Here is a 19,740-nt window from a genome sequence, read left to right on the forward strand (position 1 = left end):
CAGACACCCACCGAGTAAAGAACTACCCTATTCAGTGAGAGGCAAGAAGAGGCCCTAGAACCATACCAGGGTTGCACAAGATCTGTTGGGGCACTGCAAATGGGGACAAGTTCAAACTGGCAGCTTTGTCTGCCATTACCCAGTTCCAGGTCACAAATCCATAGCAGAGTTAGGAAAAGACCTACACAGGGGAATGACATTGCTGTTAAGAGACACTGGTAATATATGGGAAAAGAGTGAAGTTCAGAAGCCAGCTATTAACTGCTGTGATATGATTAAGGTTCCAGGCTCTGAACAGTGTCACACATTTATTCTAACCTGTAGAGGCAGAAATCCTAGACCTAGATTAAAGGGAAGTCTACAATTTCTTAGCTAATTAGAACTTTCCAGTTAGCTGATAGGGTGGAGAAGAGAATGACTGAAATAGCTATAATCAAAACCTCAGAGAAAAATCACAGTATGGGCAAGACTCAATTAGAAATCCTGTTTATAGATAAAGAGTTTTAAGAAGTCATTTTTTTTAAATAAAAGGAATGAAAAGAATTTTTAAAAAGAAAATAAATAAGGGCTATGGAAGAAAGAATTGGAGGAATTAACAACTTGACACATGAGGTTAAAGAAAAAAAAAAGCCTGGTCCATGCAACAGATTTGCTTAAAATTAGCATGAATCCATGAGGCAGCAAGAAATATTAAAACAAAGTCAAAAGACTGAAATACAAATTGAGGAAAGTCTATACTTCATAGCAAAAACAACTAACTTGGAAAAAAAGTTTGAGGAGGAAAAAAATGAGTCATTGGACTCTCTGAACTCCATAACTAAAAAAGGAAACTAGAGATCATATTTCAAGAAATTTTAAAAGAAAACTGCCCAGATCTCATTGAACGAAAAGGCAAAATAGAAATAGCAATAAATCACTGGTCATCTCCTAGAGAAGACAAAAACAAATGAAAACACCTAGGCCCAATATCATAACCAAAATCTAGAACCTCCAGGTCAAAGAAAAAAAATTAAATTTTGAATATAACAATGAGGATCACACATGATATAGCAGCTACCACTTTAATGGAAGAGAGAACTTGGAATATAATGTTCCAAAAAACAAAGGACAGGGACTTAAAACAGAAAAAATTAAACAGAAAAACTGAGGAAAATGATACGGGGCGAGGGAAGACCTATAATAAAATAAGATTTTCAAGCATTTAAAAATATTTAATACTTTACCTTTTACAATTAATGTAATGAATTTTCAACATTCATTTTTGTAAGATTTTGAATTCTAACTTTTTCTCTCTCCTTTCCCTCCCCACTCTTCAAGATAGCAAAGCAATCTGATATAGGTTAAACATTTACAATAATGTTTAACATATTTCCACATTAATCATGTGGGGAAAGAATCAGAACAAATGGGAAAATACAAGAAAAAGAAAAGAATTCAAATTCCAACATTTTTTCTCTGGATATTGATAGAATTTTCTAACATGGATCTTTTGGAACTGTCTTGGCTCAAGCATTATTTTTTTCCCCCAAGGCAATGGAGGTTAAGTGACTTGCCCAAGGCTACACAGCTGGGTAATTATTAGATGTCTGAGATCGGATTTGAACTCAGGTCCTTCAGACTCCAGGGCTGGTGCTGGATTAAGCATTCTTGATGAAAAGACCAAAAATTCAGAGAAACTTTGATGTTTAAACATTGGAGTGAAGAGAAACATAAAAAAGCTAAACATGAATGGACAATAATCATGTACAATGATTTTTATCCTTTAAAGATTCAAATATGGATAGGATAATACTTATCAAATATGGATAAATAATATCTCCTATCAATCAAATATCTCTTATCAATAGAGGCAGTTCAGTTATATGAGGCCCAGGAGTGGTTCTGTTGGGTCTTAATGTTTAAAAAGGAATGGAAAGAGAGGGGAAGAGAAATACACTGGTGAGAGGAAAGAACAAAGAGTAGAGAAAATTATCTCACATAATTAGAATTCCCAAGTAGATATCAATATAAACTAAGGGAAGGAGGACCAGCTGATTCTTTTTTTCTCACTCTGAATTATTCAAAGGAAAGAAAAATGCAAGTAAAACAAACTCAAGTATATACATATACATATATTAATATATGTTTATAGGTGGATAAACTAGTTATGGTGTGTAAATGTAATGGAATACTATTGTGCTGAACTCCTATCAGCACGATGACAAACTAGAATTCCAGAGGATTAATGATGAAGCATGTTACTCTCCACCTGACAATGGTGAGGGGCTCAAGATGAAGCATGGGACAATTTATTTCTGGAAGTAGAAATTTGTTTTGATTGACTATACATGCTTTTCATGGGTTTTGATTTCCTTGGGTTTTTCAATTTGGGGAGTGGGATGGAAAAGTTTGGCATGAGAGGATAAGGAGGTGGATCTTGACTGACTAAAATAAATTTTTATTTTTAAATTAAAAGATCTGCATATACCAAAATGAGCAAATCATTTTCTTCCTCTTTTTTCTCATCTTTAAAATAAGGAATAATAAATAATGTTTACATAACAGGTTCACATTGTATTACAGTGGAAATACTTTATAAATTGTGAATGGAGAAACAAACAATATTGTCTTTTGTTGATTAATTTAAAAAATAAATGATTTTTCACTTGATATTTTCTTTCTCAGTTGGTTTTATTTTTTCTACTGAGTTTTATATATATGTGTGTTTGTATGTGCATATGCATACATAGCTATGCAGAACTATGTTACATAAATACACTCAAGGCCTATGGGTTTCATTTTTTGCAACATACCTCAGATACACCCCCTTCCTCTACTCTAACACTCTAATACAGGCCCTCATTACTTCATGCTTGGACTTTTATAGTATTCCACTGGTGGGTCTGCTTGTCTCAAGTCTTTCTCCACCCCAATCATCCCTCTATTCAACCAGTGGTTTTTTAAAAGCTAAGATCTAGCCTACCTACTCAATAAACTTCATTGACTTTCTTCAATGACACTTCAGAGTCAAATTTTATAAATGCTCTATTTAGCTTTCAAAGTCCTTCCCCATCTTTGTATGCTTTATTTCCCAAGATGTACTTCCATCCAGTGACACTGGCCCCCTGGTTGTTCATGAACAAAGTACTCTCATAACTTGGCTTCAGGCACTTTTTCTGACTGTCCTCTATGCCTGGAATGCTCTCCTTCCTTCATTCCAACTACTCACCTTCCTAACTTTTTTTAATTTCAAACTAAAAATCCCACTTCAGGAAACTTTCTTTAATCCTCCTTAGTTCTAGTACTTTGTTTCTGTTAATTATTTCCCATTTATCCTGTAGATAGCTTGTATGTCCACTGCTCAGTACAGTGCCTGAAACATAGTAGGCACTTAATAAATGTTTATTGATGAATTATTTCAGTATTACTCCCTTCAACTCATCCCCATTTTATCATCCTGTTTAACTCTTATTCTCTTTTAGAACCTCTTCATTGAATATTGACCTAATGTCAAACTTCTGTTTTGCTTTTTGTTTTTCCTTAACATTACAAGGGAATCAGTTTAGCATGTAAACTTATCTGAATGTATAAACCAGATAATTGAGGAGCAGTTGATTATTTATTCTTATATATCTATATCATTTACAAAAGGATATATTTCAGGATTCCTCTGAACTTGAAAGTATAAGCATGCATTTTGAATATGATTCCACAGACAATTTTAAATATTTATTGTACACATATTTTTAAAGATTATAATCAATAAAGAAGACTGCATTGAGATATTTTCTAGTCCCTCCCATATTGTGACTGAAAGCATTTTACTTATTGCTTTTTAAATAAAAAAAAAAATCAGAATGTTTTCTGTTTTAAAGAACAGTGATATTGGCTTAGTACTACTTAAATTGTCACTTGATTAAAGTAGCATTATTTAGATGATGGTGATATTAAAATTTAAAATATTTTAAAATCCTTCCTCATTTTCATCCTTTTTTCATATGGAAACTTTGTGACCAGTATGTTTCTGAAATTTTATTATTTATAAGTTTAACCTAAAAAGTATATATTGTATCAGTTTTATCAGATAATTTATTATGAGTAGATCTACAGTTTCTTTACAAAATGAAAGTAGAACACTCATTTTATCAAAGTATTTGCTAAACTTTTTTGTTGATTTTTTTTATTAGAAAGCCATGAATTTGATCTTAGTGCAGATATTTTGGAAGAATATAAAAGACAAATACATTTCCCATGGCTTGTCAGCAATATATATATGACAAATTTACTTCAGAACCTCTTGGACATAGTACAGTTAAAAAAATTGATTGAAATAATATAATTGGCTTAATGAGACTAGTAGAAGAAGATTGACTAGATACATTAGCCACAGTTAGCAAATCAACTCTAAACTAAAAAGATTATCTTGATGTTGTTAATCAAATAGCTATAGAGTTTATAGAAAGTATCTTTCTAGGGGCGGCTAGGTGATACAGTGGATAGAGCACCGGCCCTGGAGACAGGAGTAACTGATTTCAAATCCAGCCTCAGACACTTAATAATTACCTAGCTGCGTGGCCTTGGGCAAGCCACTTAACCGCCCCCCAAAAAAAGTATCTTATCATTTCAATTACACACCTGAAATAGATAAATTATACACGGCTTGCCCAGAAAGCTCAAGTTGTAGATGTGATTCTAGGGGGCCATGATCATGAATATGGAATCAAGAAAGTTAATGATAATGGACTGTGAAAAGTGGATCTGATTTTAGGAGCTTGACAAAGATAAAATATAAGACTCTTTGGTGAATTTTTTCAATATATATTTGAGGAATTGAACATTTTGAATCATTTGGAAGGAGATCCATGTATTAAAGTAATAGTAAAAGATTATACCCAAAACCTCCAGGTAAGTAAAACTTTATGATGGATATTGTCCTGGAAATCATGGGTCAACTTAACAAAGATTCAAGGGTATATATTATCACATTTCAAAGAACATAAATTCTTAGCAATTAATATAGCTCTGTGAAGAGGCAATAATGTCCTGCCAATTTAATTCTGTGAAGCTAGGAAAGCATGGTCTGATTGTATTATACTTAAGCTAGTGATTAATATGTTTAAAGGATATTTTCAAGTAATAGTTTTCAATCAGACAGGAATTGGTCATGATACATATAGTATTCATTAACTTTATTGATGTACTAAATGAAGGGAATTAAGTCTATTCCTGTCATAGTTACAAATGACACTAAATTAGGTACAGTTATTAATACTGTAGGAAAAATTCTTCGAAATTAAAAATGTTTCCAATCTGGGTCATTAGATAGGAAAAATGGCTGTACCAAAAATAGGATGAAATTCATTAGGGCTAAGTGAAAGTAATTCAGCAGAAACAAAAAAATAACCAACACTAGCTATAGGGTTGGGAAGAATTAGCTAGACAAAGTATTGAAGGAAGTAGTAGTAATTGACCAGCAAGGCTAAATATCAATGGAAAGGTTGACATTTTATGTGTGCAAAAATCAAAATAATATTTGAAGTCATGAAATTAAATGAAAAAAATCAAATTGATCTTGTACATTACAAGAACTGGGAAAGTAGCCCCTTTTATAGATCTCTTTTTAGAGAATTATGTTCAGTTTTGATCTGAGTGATTTAAAGCTAATATGAACAAATTGTAGACTTAAGATTAAAAGACAAAGAGATGGAAAATGGGTTCTCCATCGGTTAAGGGAATTAATTTATTGATTCACAGAAGAGAGAGTAAATTTGACTTTGGTCTTTAGATTCTTAATGATAGCAATATTTGTCAGTTCCATAAATCCAGAAAGACAGGCAAAAGAAAATGTAATTTAAGAGGAAAATATTTGCAGATGGACTACTCCCAGAGATTATGAGTCTCTAACTCTTGAGATCTTCTAGCTCTTAAGACTTTTCTATTCCCAAGTCTTTTCTCCTCTCAAGTCATCTAGGTCACCCCTGCAACCTCTGAGCAGATGAACTTTTGCATGAGGAGATATAAGCTTCTTACAGTTACTTGCTTGCTTTTCTAATTGTTTTCCATATACTTACATGCCTGGCAAATAATAGTTGCTTAATAAATTGATTCACTGATTGATGTGTTCTTTCATTTTTCATGTTCCATACATTTATGTTGGAGGTGATACAATATTGAAAGCTTAAACTTTCACAAGAAATATCAATGAAGAGCTAATAACATAAGAATGAGGAAAAATCATGGATGATATTGGGACCCCTCAATCCATGAGTGAGAGAAGATATCAAATACTCATTCATATACCTGCTTTCTTATTTTTATTAAAAAATTTTTGAGAATGTTCTACATATCAAAATATAAAGAGGGAAATAAGTTGGCTTTTGCAAATGATTCTTTACAGTAGGTCAAGTCTTTGTAGTTCCTGCATGAAAAAGTAAAGAGAATACAATATTGTGCTATGATTATTTTTTAAAAAAACAACATATTTTTTACCTGTTAGCTCTGATGACTATCCTCCAACAAGGAGTCTGTCATGCAAGTTTTAAAATCTTAGAAGAATACTTAACAAATGTAATCATTGCAGATGTTACTTCAAGAATATTTTGCAAAGTCTGTCTTTCTATTTATATTTTCATCAAGGATATCCTTAATACATATAAAACAATCTTGTAAAACTTTTATAAAGATAAGAAAGAAGGTATATTATTAAAGTCCTCAGGGGTGGCTAGGTGGCACAGTGGATAGAGCACCAGCCCTGGAGTCAGGAGTACCTGAGTTCAAATCCAGCCTCAGACACTTAATAATTACCTAGCCATGTGGCCTTGGGCAAGCCACTTAACCCCATTTGTCTTGCAAAAACTAAAAAAAAAAAGTCCTGAATCATTGCCTGCCTATTGATCATTTTCAAAATGTTCTGTACATATTTAAAATTAAGTATGTTAAAAACAAAACCCATTATATTTCCTACAGATCCATCCTTCTGTACTTTGCTATTAATGTTGAAGGTGCTATAATCTTTCCAGTTTCACAGATTTGGTATTTTTCCCTCACTTGTTTGTCAGGTCAGTTATTAAATCTTTATCTTCCTGTCTTTATATCTCTGACATCCATCTTCTTTCTTCAACTTGTACAGCCTCAAACCTCATCATTTCTTGCTTGAATTGTTGTTGTGTCTTCCTGATTGGTCTTTTTCCTTTAAGTCTTTCACCACTCTAGTCCATCAGACATACAACTAATAAAAACTATTTCCTTTAAGTGCAAGTCTGGCTGCTCTTCATTCTCCTTTTCATTAAATCATAGACCCTTATAGTAGGTCCCATTGCTTCCAGCATAAAATAAAAAATCTTCTCCTTTTGATTTTCTTTCCAAACATTTTATGTATATATATATATATATATATATATATATATATATGTATATATATATATATATATATATATATATATATATATATATATATATATATATATGACTTCCCTTTTTGTATCACATAGCCTTACCAACCTGGGCTTCTTGGCATTCCTTGCACATGATATTCTATCTTCCATCTCATTGCCTTTGTATGGAATTTCTTCCATTTTAGAATGCTCTCCTATGTCACCTTTACCATATATGTATGTATGTGTGTTTGTATGTATATATAGTATGTATAAAAGATTCTTCCTTTAGTTTATTCAAGTTTCAGCTCAAACACTACCTTCTGCAAGAGACCTTTTCTCAATCTCCAACTGCAGGTGCCCTTCCTTCCTAACCTACCTTGAATTTATTTCATATTATTTATATTTACAGTGTTTACATATGTATATATGTGAACCTACAAGTTGTTTCTTCCAGTAGAAAGTAAACTGTCTGAGAGCAGACTATTCCATTTTTGCACAAGTTCAGTCCCTAGCATAATGACTGACCCATACTAGGTATCAAACAATCAATTGACTATTAAAACAAAGCATAAAACTAGAGATATATTTTCACCAAGAGTATTCACTATTGTCATAAAGGATGTTTTAATGGAAATTTGAAATAGGAGAGAGAGAGAGATGCTCTGTAGCAATGAGGTTCTTCAGTTGCTTCTTTTTACAGATAATATTCTATCACTTGCCTCAAGCTGCAGAATATTTTAGGGTAATCTCAACAAGATCTATGATTATTCAAGAAATCTACCTCATGGGGCAGCTAGGTGGCGTAGTGGATAAAGCACCGGCCTTGGAGTCAGGAGTACCTGGGTTCAAATCTGGTCTGGTCTCAGACACTTAATAATTACCTAGCTGTGTGGCCTTGGGCAAGCCACTTAACCCCATTTGCCTTGCAAAAAAATCTAAAAAAAATCTACCTCATAATAAAGGAGACACTAAAAAGAATTTAAAATGTTTGACTTTTTGATAAGATATACGATTTTATGGCCAATCCATTGAATTCCTGTTGAAACTCTGGTCTGGGGTGGGGAAAGGAGGAAGGACCCTCAATTCATCCCTGTTCCTGCCAATTCCCCAAAGTATGTAAGAAATGATATAAAGTATGCCATTTAAAAATGCATTATTGTTAAAGCATTTGGGCTAGTCGTGAGTGATTGACAACTTGAGTAGCATACTGATTCCCAGAGAGTATTAAAAATGTCAAAAAAAAAAAAAACCAGGAAAAGATCTGTATAGGATAAAATAAAAAAGAATAAAGAATTTCTCAGGGCTATTGTGCATAAGTGATTTATGATTAGGACCAATAGCTTAAACAATCAATGAAATTGAAAAGTTATATGGGATCTCCAATTCTCCCAATTAGAATGTAATTTTTAGGGGATGGGACTCTAGTTCTTATTTTTATAACAATAGTGCCTAACATATTGCCTTAAAGATCATAGAACACTCTTAATAAATATTTAATTGAATGGAACATATGATTTTCTATTCCTATTGGTTAAGAAATTTTCTTTCAAAGTTGGGTCAGATGATTTTTCTAGGTTCAATTCAGTGAACATATATTAAATGCCTACTATGTGTCAGGCACTTAGCTATACAGAAGGTTTACAAATGTAAAGATAAAGGGAGAGAGGCACAGGGGCAGCATGTTCCATGACATCCAAACCAAGATTTATCTGTAAAATACAGATATGCTCTCTATAAAAGAAGTTTTGGGAAATTTAGTGTTCTTCTCTTTAACTCCCTAATCAGTGGGGGAAAAGAGGCAGAAAGAGTTGTTGAATTTTAAAAATTAAGCATTGAGATGATGAGATTTTAGGTGATCGTCTTATCCTGGGTAGGGTATTCTGTTTCCTGGAATCAAAAATCAAGCACAGCTGCAGGTGAAAAGTGGCAAGTTAGTTGGTAAAAACCCTTCACTTCCATTTCTTTTCTTTTATCTGCATCTCTATCTTTCTCTAAAAACATCTCTTATCTATATGCTCTAATAATATCTTAAACTTTAGCTAAAATTAAGTAACTTTATTATTTCTCACTGTATTAGCACTATCCTGTTTTCCATGTTTGCAAATTTGAGATTATTTACTCTTCCCTGCCATTCACCATTAATATCCAGTTATTTACCAACCACTCTATTCAATATTACCACCTCAGTACAGGCCCTCATTACCAATTAGTTGGTTATCATAACATTTAACCCCACTCTCAACCTCCCTCCAATCTGTCTTTTAAAGCACTTCAAAAATAATCTTATACATAGGAATATTCAGTTCACTATGGTAAGAAATCATAGGGGTTCTTTATGTTTCCCAAATAAAGTTTAAATTCCTTTGTCTGTCATCTAAAACCCTTTCCATTCTGAGTATGTCCCATATTTACAGCCAATATCACATCTTTTCCTTTACATATAACATATTTCAGAGAGCCAATAATAGGAAAGATCTTTTCTCCTCATCTGTGGTCCATAATATCTCTGCTAGTTTTTATCCTGGATCATTTTAGGTTTGTTTGGATCTACAGCCTTACCAGAGTATCTTCCTGAAACACTTGGGATGGTCAGAAGACTTGAAATTTTATTTTTCCTTTCAAACTATGAACATGGAAGGTGAATACAGAATTTGAGAGCTCATCACAGTCCTAATTTGAACTTTTATGGGTTATAGAATGAGAAACAATTGAATAGCAGATTTTACCTTCCAAAAATAAATATGCAAGTGCTTAATTCTAACATTGTTCTTGGTTCTGTTAGTTTTATCTTGGGATCTCCTTTTGGGACAATAGTGGAAGCCCTTCTATGATTCATCTACTGAAGGTAAACTCATTTATATCAATTATTACAAAGTTTCCATAAGATAATATTAGAATTCTGTTTTCATGGATACAAAACTTTTGAGTAAATGACATTAGCAACCATAAATTAAATAATTTCTACTTTAATTAATATATAGTCACCATAGTATAATATAACCTAGAGATAATTGTTCCAGTTTAGACTCTGCTAACTATGTGTCCTTCCAAGAAGCCACTTAATCTTTTAGTGACTCAATTTCTTCATATATAAGATGAGGCATTTGGATGAGCTACCTCAGATCACTTTGAATTTTTTTTTTTTTTTTAGTTTTTGCAAGGCAATGGGGGATAAGTGACTTGCCTAAGGCTACACAGCTAGGTAATTATTAAGTGTCTGAGGTCAGATTTGAACTCAGGTACTCCTGACTCCAGGGCCGGTGCTCTATCCACTGCGCCACCTAGTGGCCTTGTCACTTCGAATTCCAAAAGTATATGGTTCTTTTACTTAAAGAAAAAAACGCACTTATGGTATTTTAATATTTTATATGGTTTTTGGTCATGTTTTAAAAAATAGTTTTCCTCAGAAATCTTAGCTATGTCTTATAGAAGGGTGTGAGTGATGTAGTTTGTTCTACATAAAGCAGTTAAGGAAAGCATATTTTAATACTATATTTTTTTCAAACATGAAATAATAGAAAAATCAGAGGATAAAAAGAAAGAGATGTAGACTGTATTCAATTACACGGGGAGTAACTCCATCTCCACTTTGTTGGTCTGTTTTGGTTTTTCTAATTCATGATTTTTAATAGTGTTCTCTTAATACTTTATTTCTTGGTTTCTTAGATATCCCTTAAAATCTTAAACAATTAATTAGTCATCACTTCACTCAATAAATATTTATTGAGCATTTGCTATGTTACAAAAGTGTTTGAAACTTCAGTATCTATCTTATTTTGTTCCTTTTTACAACATGTTTTGCAAAATAGAAAGAAATGAAGGTATAATCATATTTTTTACTTGACCTCCTGGTTTTATCATTGTATAGTTCATCTGCCAATAAATAAGTACTTTTAGAAATAGTATAGGTCAAGATAAGCTAAGGAAAAAGCAAAGTGACTTTAATGATTAACATACTTTTAAAAAGGCCTGCACATTTTTTTCTAACATTGGAAAAATATTTCCCATATAATGCCACATTTATTGACATTGGTTCCTGAGGAAATGATATGCTATTGCCATGGGTGATATTTTAAAAATTAGAAATTCTTACTTACTTACACAGACTGATAGTTTAAATTGAAACATTTCTTTCAGTCCACAGATATGTAGGTTCTTCATGTTTTTTAAAAATTGAAATTTTTAAAAATTCTATGTAAGTCAGATATAGTAAGATTCCACTTAATAGGTAGGGTAAGCCAGCATACTCAGTTGTTTAGAATAGCCATAAACTTGAAAATAATTTTTAAAGCCTTTAAACATAAGAAATGAAAAGGGAACCTGAAGAAGAAAAGACAGGAAAGTGATGGATGTCTGAGTGTCATCGGTTGGTTAAAAAAAACAGAAGCAAAGAGTCTGTTTAGTGGACATCATAAAGGGAAGTTTCTCCGCTGCCCAAGTTCAATGGTGCCATGGTCTGTTGGGAAATAGCAGGAATATAACAGGGAAGAAAAACAAAAGTTGAGGAGAAAGAACAAGGACAATAGGATCAGTGTATGACAGACATGGTACCAGGGTCTAGAAATAAGGATAGGCAGAAAAGACAAAAGGAAAAGGAAAAGCAAAAGGTGTCCCACTGTAAGAAAAAGAATGACATAACAGCCTAAGAACAATAAATGTAGGATTGTGGATTCCCCCAAACACAGTAACCCTCACTGGCATAATACAAAAATTGGTCATCATAAAAACTTTCATTAGGTTCAATATGTAATGTTTAGTAAGGCAAGAAAGTCTACAACTTGTTTGAGAAAGATTTTCATCTTTTGTTACTAAAAAATGTTTTAGAATTTATGGAATTAGCTTCAAATTATCAGAAATTTCATTCCCTAAGCCACTCTTGATAACTAAGGTATTAACCATACATAATTTCTTGCAATATGTATTGAAGAAAGGTATTGTTGAGATTCTCTCTCTCTCTTTTTTTTTTTTTATTTTTTTCAAGGCAGTGGGGTTAAGTGGCTTGCTCAAGGCCACAGAGCTAAGTAATTATTAAGTGTCTGAGGCTGGATTTGAACTCAGGTACTCCTGACTTCAGGGCCAGTGCTCTATCCACTATACCACCTAGCTGCCCTTGTTGAGATTCTTAAATATGTCTGTATTAATAGTTGCTTTTTTCCTGCCTTAGTGTCCACATTTCTGAGTATTTTTTATAATGTAAGAAAAAATATTACATTGACTCTTGGTTCACAATTATCTTGGTAAATGCTTTATATATTCATTACTGTGCTCCTTTTGAGTGTTTTGGAGTAAGGATGGCTCCTGAGGAAAAAGTAAGACAGCATGATTCTCCTTCACTTAATTACAATTCACTTGCACAACATGGCATCACTTCCCTCGTGTCTTCAAAAATGAAGAACAAACAACAACATTTAAATGTAATCTTAAATACCAGAACTGTAATAATTACATTTTTGTTAAGAAGTTTAAGCCATTAAAAAATCCTTTGTTTGATCTATAAATCTAGTATTTTATCTACTTCTATGATGAAATTTGATGTCTGTTCTAGCTAAAACTTTCTGATAATAACAGAATAATATATTCAATGAATTTAACGCGGAATGCAAAGTATGTGGCAGGAAAAAAATTAGGTAATATTTCTGAGATCTATGCTAGGCAGCATTAAGATCAAGACAAGATTCTAAGGATATAAAAATCTTGGAATATTTGTGGGAAGGTCATTGCATACATATAAGATTGCACTAAAGATAAAATTGGAAGAATGAAAATGTTCATGTGTTGGCATCAGAAAACTGAGAAAGGAAGATAAGTCAACATCTTAGTATCGTTAAATGTAATACCTCTGCTATTCTAGGGGCAGATTCCAGGATGAAAGCCCAGAAAAATGTGCTTTTTTCTAGTATTTTGTCATCTTGGTGTTTGCCTAGACTTCTGGCATCTCTCTCTCTCTCTCTCTCTCTCTCTCTCTCTCTCTCTCTCTCTCCTGGTTCTCTGGAATTCAGATGGATTTCAGGTTCTTAGAACCCACTCAGCACAATAAATCTAATCAACTTAGGTGTTTATAGGACCACTCTTGCATTTTTATTTACTTATTGGGCAATGGATCTCCTCTCATTTTTTTCCTATGTCTGGAGCTAAACTGAAATCTAACTGGGAGTTTCTAAAATCTGAGTATTTATTAGACTGGTCTAGTACACTTGCATACTGCTCTAATTAGTTTCTTACTGTATACAAACTCTTAACCTAGGAATTTTCTGGCATATATTTCAATGTTTAGGTATCATTGGAATCTAAAGAGTAAAAAAGAACATAAACCACTCTCTTTTAAGCGTATTTTAAAAGGAAAAAAGACTAATAGAAAAATAGAATATGCTACTTTTAATTAGCTCTTTTTTCTTCTTATAGTATACATTAAAAGAAGTTCTTTGTCCAATTGATATGGAATTAGATGGATGTACAATTAGTGTTAGAAGTTCAGAGAGCAAATTAGAAAATCTCAGAACTAATACAATGTTGGAAGCTATTCGTGTTGATGTAGCACTACTTAATTAAGGTGGTTCTATTAACATTTTAAAAATGTTGATTACAGTTCAAAATCAATTCGAAACTGAATACATATATTGGTCAAACTTCATACCAGCATTTGGACTATTAATAATACTATTAAAATACTATTCAGAAATACATTTTATCACTTCTGTGGCTTCAGATTTTCATTTGGTATACTTTTATTATGCTGAACCAAATTGATTTAGAATTTAAAAACTATTTTATTTGCAAACTTAAAGTTCACTTTCTCTTTGATTTGACTTTTGCTAATAATAAGCTTTTTAACATTTAATTTATTATAATTCCCATAAAGATTATTATGATTCCCTCAAAGTTGTAGATTTTGAACTCAGTGTATGGATGTCTTATTTGAAAATCATTAAATTTGAGCTGTTTAGTTTAATTTGAATAACTTAATTTGACTGAGAAATCTCAACACAGCTGCTCCTCTATAGGACATGGGAAACACTGTCTCATGACCACCCAGCACAGCATGCCCTGGTGTTGTGCTCTACTAGCAAAGCAGAATTGTAGTAGTTCAAAAAAACACAAAATGTGCAGATTTAAAGAATACATCCCAAATGTTCACATGACCTAATTTTGCCTGACCTATGGTAGAGCATTCTAGAATTGGTCTGAACAGCCATACTTAGACATATTGCAACTTGATTCTAACATTATGATATTTTTTGATCCTCTTCAAGAACAAAGAACAATACCTACTATGTGATCATAGGTAATTACAAAACTAGATTGATTTCTTTAAACTAAATAGTTAATCTTTGCTTCTACTCTGAACCCTAAAGTGGCTTGTCCTATATAATTTTCTTTGAATAATCATAAGGCTCTAATCTCAGCATGTTTTTAAACCTTAGAAGACATGAGAATTAGGGGGCGGCTAGGTGGCATAGTGGATAAAGCACCGGCCTTGGAGTCAGGAGTACCTGGGTTCAAATCCAATCTCAGACACTTAAGAATTACCTAGCTGTGTGGCCTTGGACAAGCCACTTAATCGCATTTGCCTTGAAAAACCTAAAAAAAAAAAGAAGAAGAAATGAGAATTAACCTTGTGTTGATTCAGACTATTATCAATATATTACATAATCCAGAAACCTAGATAATGGCTAGATAATGAGTTATTTCTGAGTTGAAATATGCTGCAATTTCCTGCTGGCATCATTTAGCATTTACCTTAACCAGCAACCTTTTTAAAAGTCCCATTCACACAAGAAATTTAGGTGTGAGATAGAAAAAAATTTCCTATTTTTAAGAGTTATTTGCATATTGGAATTGCTTCCTTGGAAAATCTGTAGAATCTTCCTATAGAGGTGTTTAAAAAGAGTTAACTTCTTATCAGTTTGGGAAGCTTTATATGTGTTGGGGAAAAACTGGAGATTTAAGTCTTTTTTATCCTTAGTGGTCAGTCAATGGTAATAGATTGAAAGATAAGTAGGTAGCTTTTAAGAATACTTTTTAAAATAACTATGGTAAGTGTGACTGCTTAATGAAATCCATACACTCCCCTGTGTTCATTAGTATAATGACCAGGGTGGAGAAAACATATTAGAGAGTGGTATGGAAGTGGGCGAATTAATTAGATTGTAACCTAAAAATTCAGACCAATGGCTGACTCTGAGGAGAGGAGAAAGCCTTTCAAACTGCTTATAAGACTAGGCATTCTTGCAATTTGGGGCCTTCCCACTAGGAGAAATGATCATTTTCTACAGAAAAGTTAATTAATAAAAAAAATTATGCTAGATACAGTTCTCAAACTGACAAATATGGGGAAAATAGTGAAGAACTAGTGGGAAAATATATTTCTGAAATGTCATAGAGAAAACTGAAATGGTGAACTTCATGAAATCATTGAGTTGACTTTTTGCTGTTAAAAATCAAATCAATAAATATATTGTTTTTTTACTGTATTGTAGGTACCCTTTGTTCTGATTGAATACATGTAGCAAGGAATTTCATTTTGCACAATCTTCTGATTATTCTTCCCATAATGGACCCATTTCTAGTTGTCAGAGTAACAGGTGTACAACTGCTTGAAGCACTTGAAAATGGGGTTTTCAAATACCTAGACCTTATTGGGAGGTATATATAATATATTTTTGCCAGATGACTTTATATTGGGAATTATATCCATTTCTTCTTTGTGTCCTTTTGTTCTCTGCTATAGACTTTTTACTTTATTTATTTTTACTCTTCTTTCTCCCACTCTCCAATAATTAAGTGCAGATAGTTACACACACACACACACACACATTTACATATACATACCTATATATATCCACCCATACATACATATGCATTTGTAAGACTGTGCAATGCTTATTTCTATTTGTCCTCTGTTTCAATGAAGGTATATAACTTCTTTCTTCATAAGTCCAAGTCTGGTCTAGTAATCTTGCATACTTGCATACACCAGCTCATTTCCTATACATAGCAATATTACAACTTTATAATAGCTAGTTATTTTATATAGCCTAAAATGATACTAATTAATTGACATAGAGTGTAGTTTCCCTATTTTTTCTTTTGATTAAGTCTGTTTTAGCTTTAATTTTGTCTGAGATCATGACTACTACTTCCTGCTTTTTTACATAATAAATTATACTCCTGATCTTTATTTTATATTTCTATGTATCTCTCATTTTTGTAGAATTTCCTTGAAAGCAGCATCTTATTTAAATAAATTTTTTAATTTGGTATCTTCTCCATTTTATAGATATATTCATCCAATTCATATTCTAAGTCATAATTACTTCTTTATTTTCCTCCTATTTTCCTCGCTATCCTTCTTACCCTATTCCTAATCCTTACTTCTAACCCCTGCCTTGACTTCCTATTTCTTAACATACTCCACCTCCAAGAGTCCTTCCCTTAGCCTCTCTCTCCTCCCTATCACCTTGCCCTTTTATTTTTGTCTGAATTTAGAAGACTTTTATACCCTTCCATATGTATATGTTGTTCCCCTCTTTATCTCATTCCCATAAAAATACACACCATGCTATATCTCCCCTCTTATCCTATTCCCTCACCCACTAACTCAGTATCCTTGCTATCCTCTTATCTCTTAACTTTTTTTCTGAATTTAGAATACCTTATATATACACATAAACATATACATACATAGGCATACACATACATTACTCTATGTATCTATGTATCTATCTGTCAATGTAGGAGTTGTTCCCTCTTTAACCCATTTCTGATGAGAAATGCCAGTTCTCCTCTCCAATCCAATCCCTCTCTATCAGTTCTTCCTCTCACATTTCACTTGCATGAGATAATTAGTTTTAATCTTTTCCTATACAATTTTACTTTTTCAAAAGACATCATACTCAGCTAAACTCCAGTCTTTCTTTTGAACTACCCAATTATTGACCATCTTAATCATATGGTTTCTATTTCTATATATAACAAGTAAACAATTTATCCTTATTGATTCCCTTGTAATATCTCTGATGTTTACCTTATATTTCTCTTGGATTTTGGATGTAAAATTTCCTATTTAGGTTGGGAATTTTTTCAACAAAATCCTGAAAGTCTGGTAATTCATTGAATGTCCATTTTCTTTTAATCAGGATTATGCTTAACTTTACTGCTAATGATATTTTCAGCCACAGCCTATAATATTTTCTCCTTTATTTGGGAGTTTCAGAGTTTGACTTTGATATTCCTGTAGGTTTTTCTTCTAGGATCTCCTCCAGGCGGTAAGAATTTTTCTATGTCTACTTTCCCCTCTTGTTTTAACTCTTCAGGACAATTTTCATCAATTATTTCTTATATTATTAGATCAAGATTCTCCTTTTGATCAAAGTTTTCATGTAGTTCAATTATTTTGTTTTCTCTTCTTGATCTGTTCTCCAAATTAGTTGTTTTTCCCATGAGATGTTTCACATTCTCTTCTTTTTTTTATTCTTTACATTTTATTTTATTATTTCTTGGTCTCTTAAGAGTTCACTGACTTCCCCTCACACAATTCTAATTTTCAAAGAGTTAGTTTCTTCCTTAAGATTCTGATCTCATGATTTCTCTTTCATCACATTCAATTTGGATCAATGTATACCATGGAGGCAATGAAAAGACTGGCAAATTGCCTTCTGTGGGGGGGGGAGGGAAGTAGAATTAGGGGAAAAATTGTGAAACTCAAAATAAGTAAACTCTTTAAAAAAATTCTGATCACCTTTTCCAGGTGATTGACTTTTTTTTTCATAATTTTCTTATTTTTTTAAAATTCCTTACTCTCTCATTTGATTCTCAAAGTCTTTTTTGACTTCTTCTATGAATTCTTTTTGGTCAGGTGGCCATTTGACACTACTCTTTGGGAGAGAATAGGCCTTTTATTTTTTTCCTTCAATATCCTCCTTTGAAGATGAACTCTGGTTTTGTTTAGTCCCACTGTAAGTGTCTAAAATTGAGTTCTTTTTTCCTTGCCTGCTCTTTTTTTTTTTTAAAAAATTATTTTTCCTTATTTTTAGCAGCTTTTAAATCTATTTACCTCTAGTCCTGGGGTGGGTTGCATTCTTTATTATAAGTCCATCAGAGAAGTTACTTCAATGATTTCCCCCATAATTGCTATTGTTAACTATATTTCCCCTACATTCTATTACTCCCCACTCCCATTTATTCTATTCTATCTCTCCTTTCACTCTATCCATCTTCAAAAGTGTGTTGTATCTGATTACTCTCTCCCATGATCTACCTTCTCTTCTATCACCTCCATCTCCCCTCCCCTCCATCTGCCCCCTTTCTTCCATCCCTTTCCTCTCTTTTTTCCTCTAGGGTAATATAGATTTCTACACTATTGAGTGTCTATGTTATTTCCTCTCTGAGCCATTTCTAATGAGAATGAAGGCTCACTCATTTCCCCTCACCTTCCTCCCTTTTACTCCATTGGAAAATCTTTTTCTTGACTCTTTTATGTAAAATATCTTAGCCCATTCTACTTCTCCTTTCCTTTTCTTCCGGTAATTCCTTTTTCACCCATTGACTCCAACTTTATATTATACTTTTATATTCAGTTCCCTCTGGTGCTTTGTCTTTATATGTTCCTCCTAAGTGCTTTAATAAATGAGAAGGTTCATATGAGTTATTAGTATCTTCTTCCTCTGCAGGACTGCATGTAGTCCAAAAATCATTAAGTCCCTCATAATTGACCCTTCCTGTCCAACCTCTCTATGCTTCACCTGAGTCCTGTGCTTGGACATCAAACTTACAGTTCAGCTCTGGTCATTTTAACAGGAAAGTTTGAAAGTCCTCTATTTCACTGAATGTCCATCTTTTCCCCCAAAAGAGGATGTTCAGTTTTGCTGGGTAGATGATTCTAGGTTGTAATCCAAACTCTTTTGCCTTTCCGAATATCCCAAATCCTGACTGTAGTGCTACGGCAATTTAATTGTTTCTTTTTGGTTGTTTGTAGTATTTTGTCTTTGACTTGGGAATTTTGGAGTTTGGCTATAATATTCCTGGGAGTTTTGGGGTTTGTTTGGTGGGAAATCTTTTTCAGGGGGTGATTGATTAATTCCCTCAATTTCTATTTTATCCTCTGCTTCTTGGTTATCAGGGCAATTTTGTTTGATTATTTCTTGAAAAATGAAGTCTAGGCTCTTTTCCTTGTCATCACTTTCAGGTAACTCAATAATTTTTAAATGATCTCTCTCTCTCGGATCTATTTTCCAGGTCAGTTATTTTTACAATGAGATATTTCATATTTTCTTCTAGTTTTCCATTCTTTTAGTTTTGTTTTATTGTTTCTTGATTTCTCACAAAGTCACTAGCTTCCCTTAGCTCCATTCTACATTTGAAGGAGTTATTTTCTTCAGAGTTTTTT

The 19,740-nt window shown here is 32.8% G+C and overlaps 1 pseudogene; it reads left to right on the plus strand.

Moving 5' to 3' along the window:
- Positions 1-17,624, plus strand: part of LOC141499013 (mannosylglucosyl-3-phosphoglycerate phosphatase-like) — a 33,948-nt pseudogene extending 16,324 nt beyond the window's left edge.
- Positions 17,625-19,740: the final 2,116 nt, after the last annotated feature.

The sequence above is a fragment of the Macrotis lagotis genome, chromosome X, assembly GCF_037893015.1.
Source record: "Macrotis lagotis isolate mMagLag1 chromosome X, bilby.v1.9.chrom.fasta, whole genome shotgun sequence".
Lineage (NCBI taxonomy): Eukaryota > Metazoa > Chordata > Mammalia > Peramelemorphia > Peramelidae > Macrotis > Macrotis lagotis.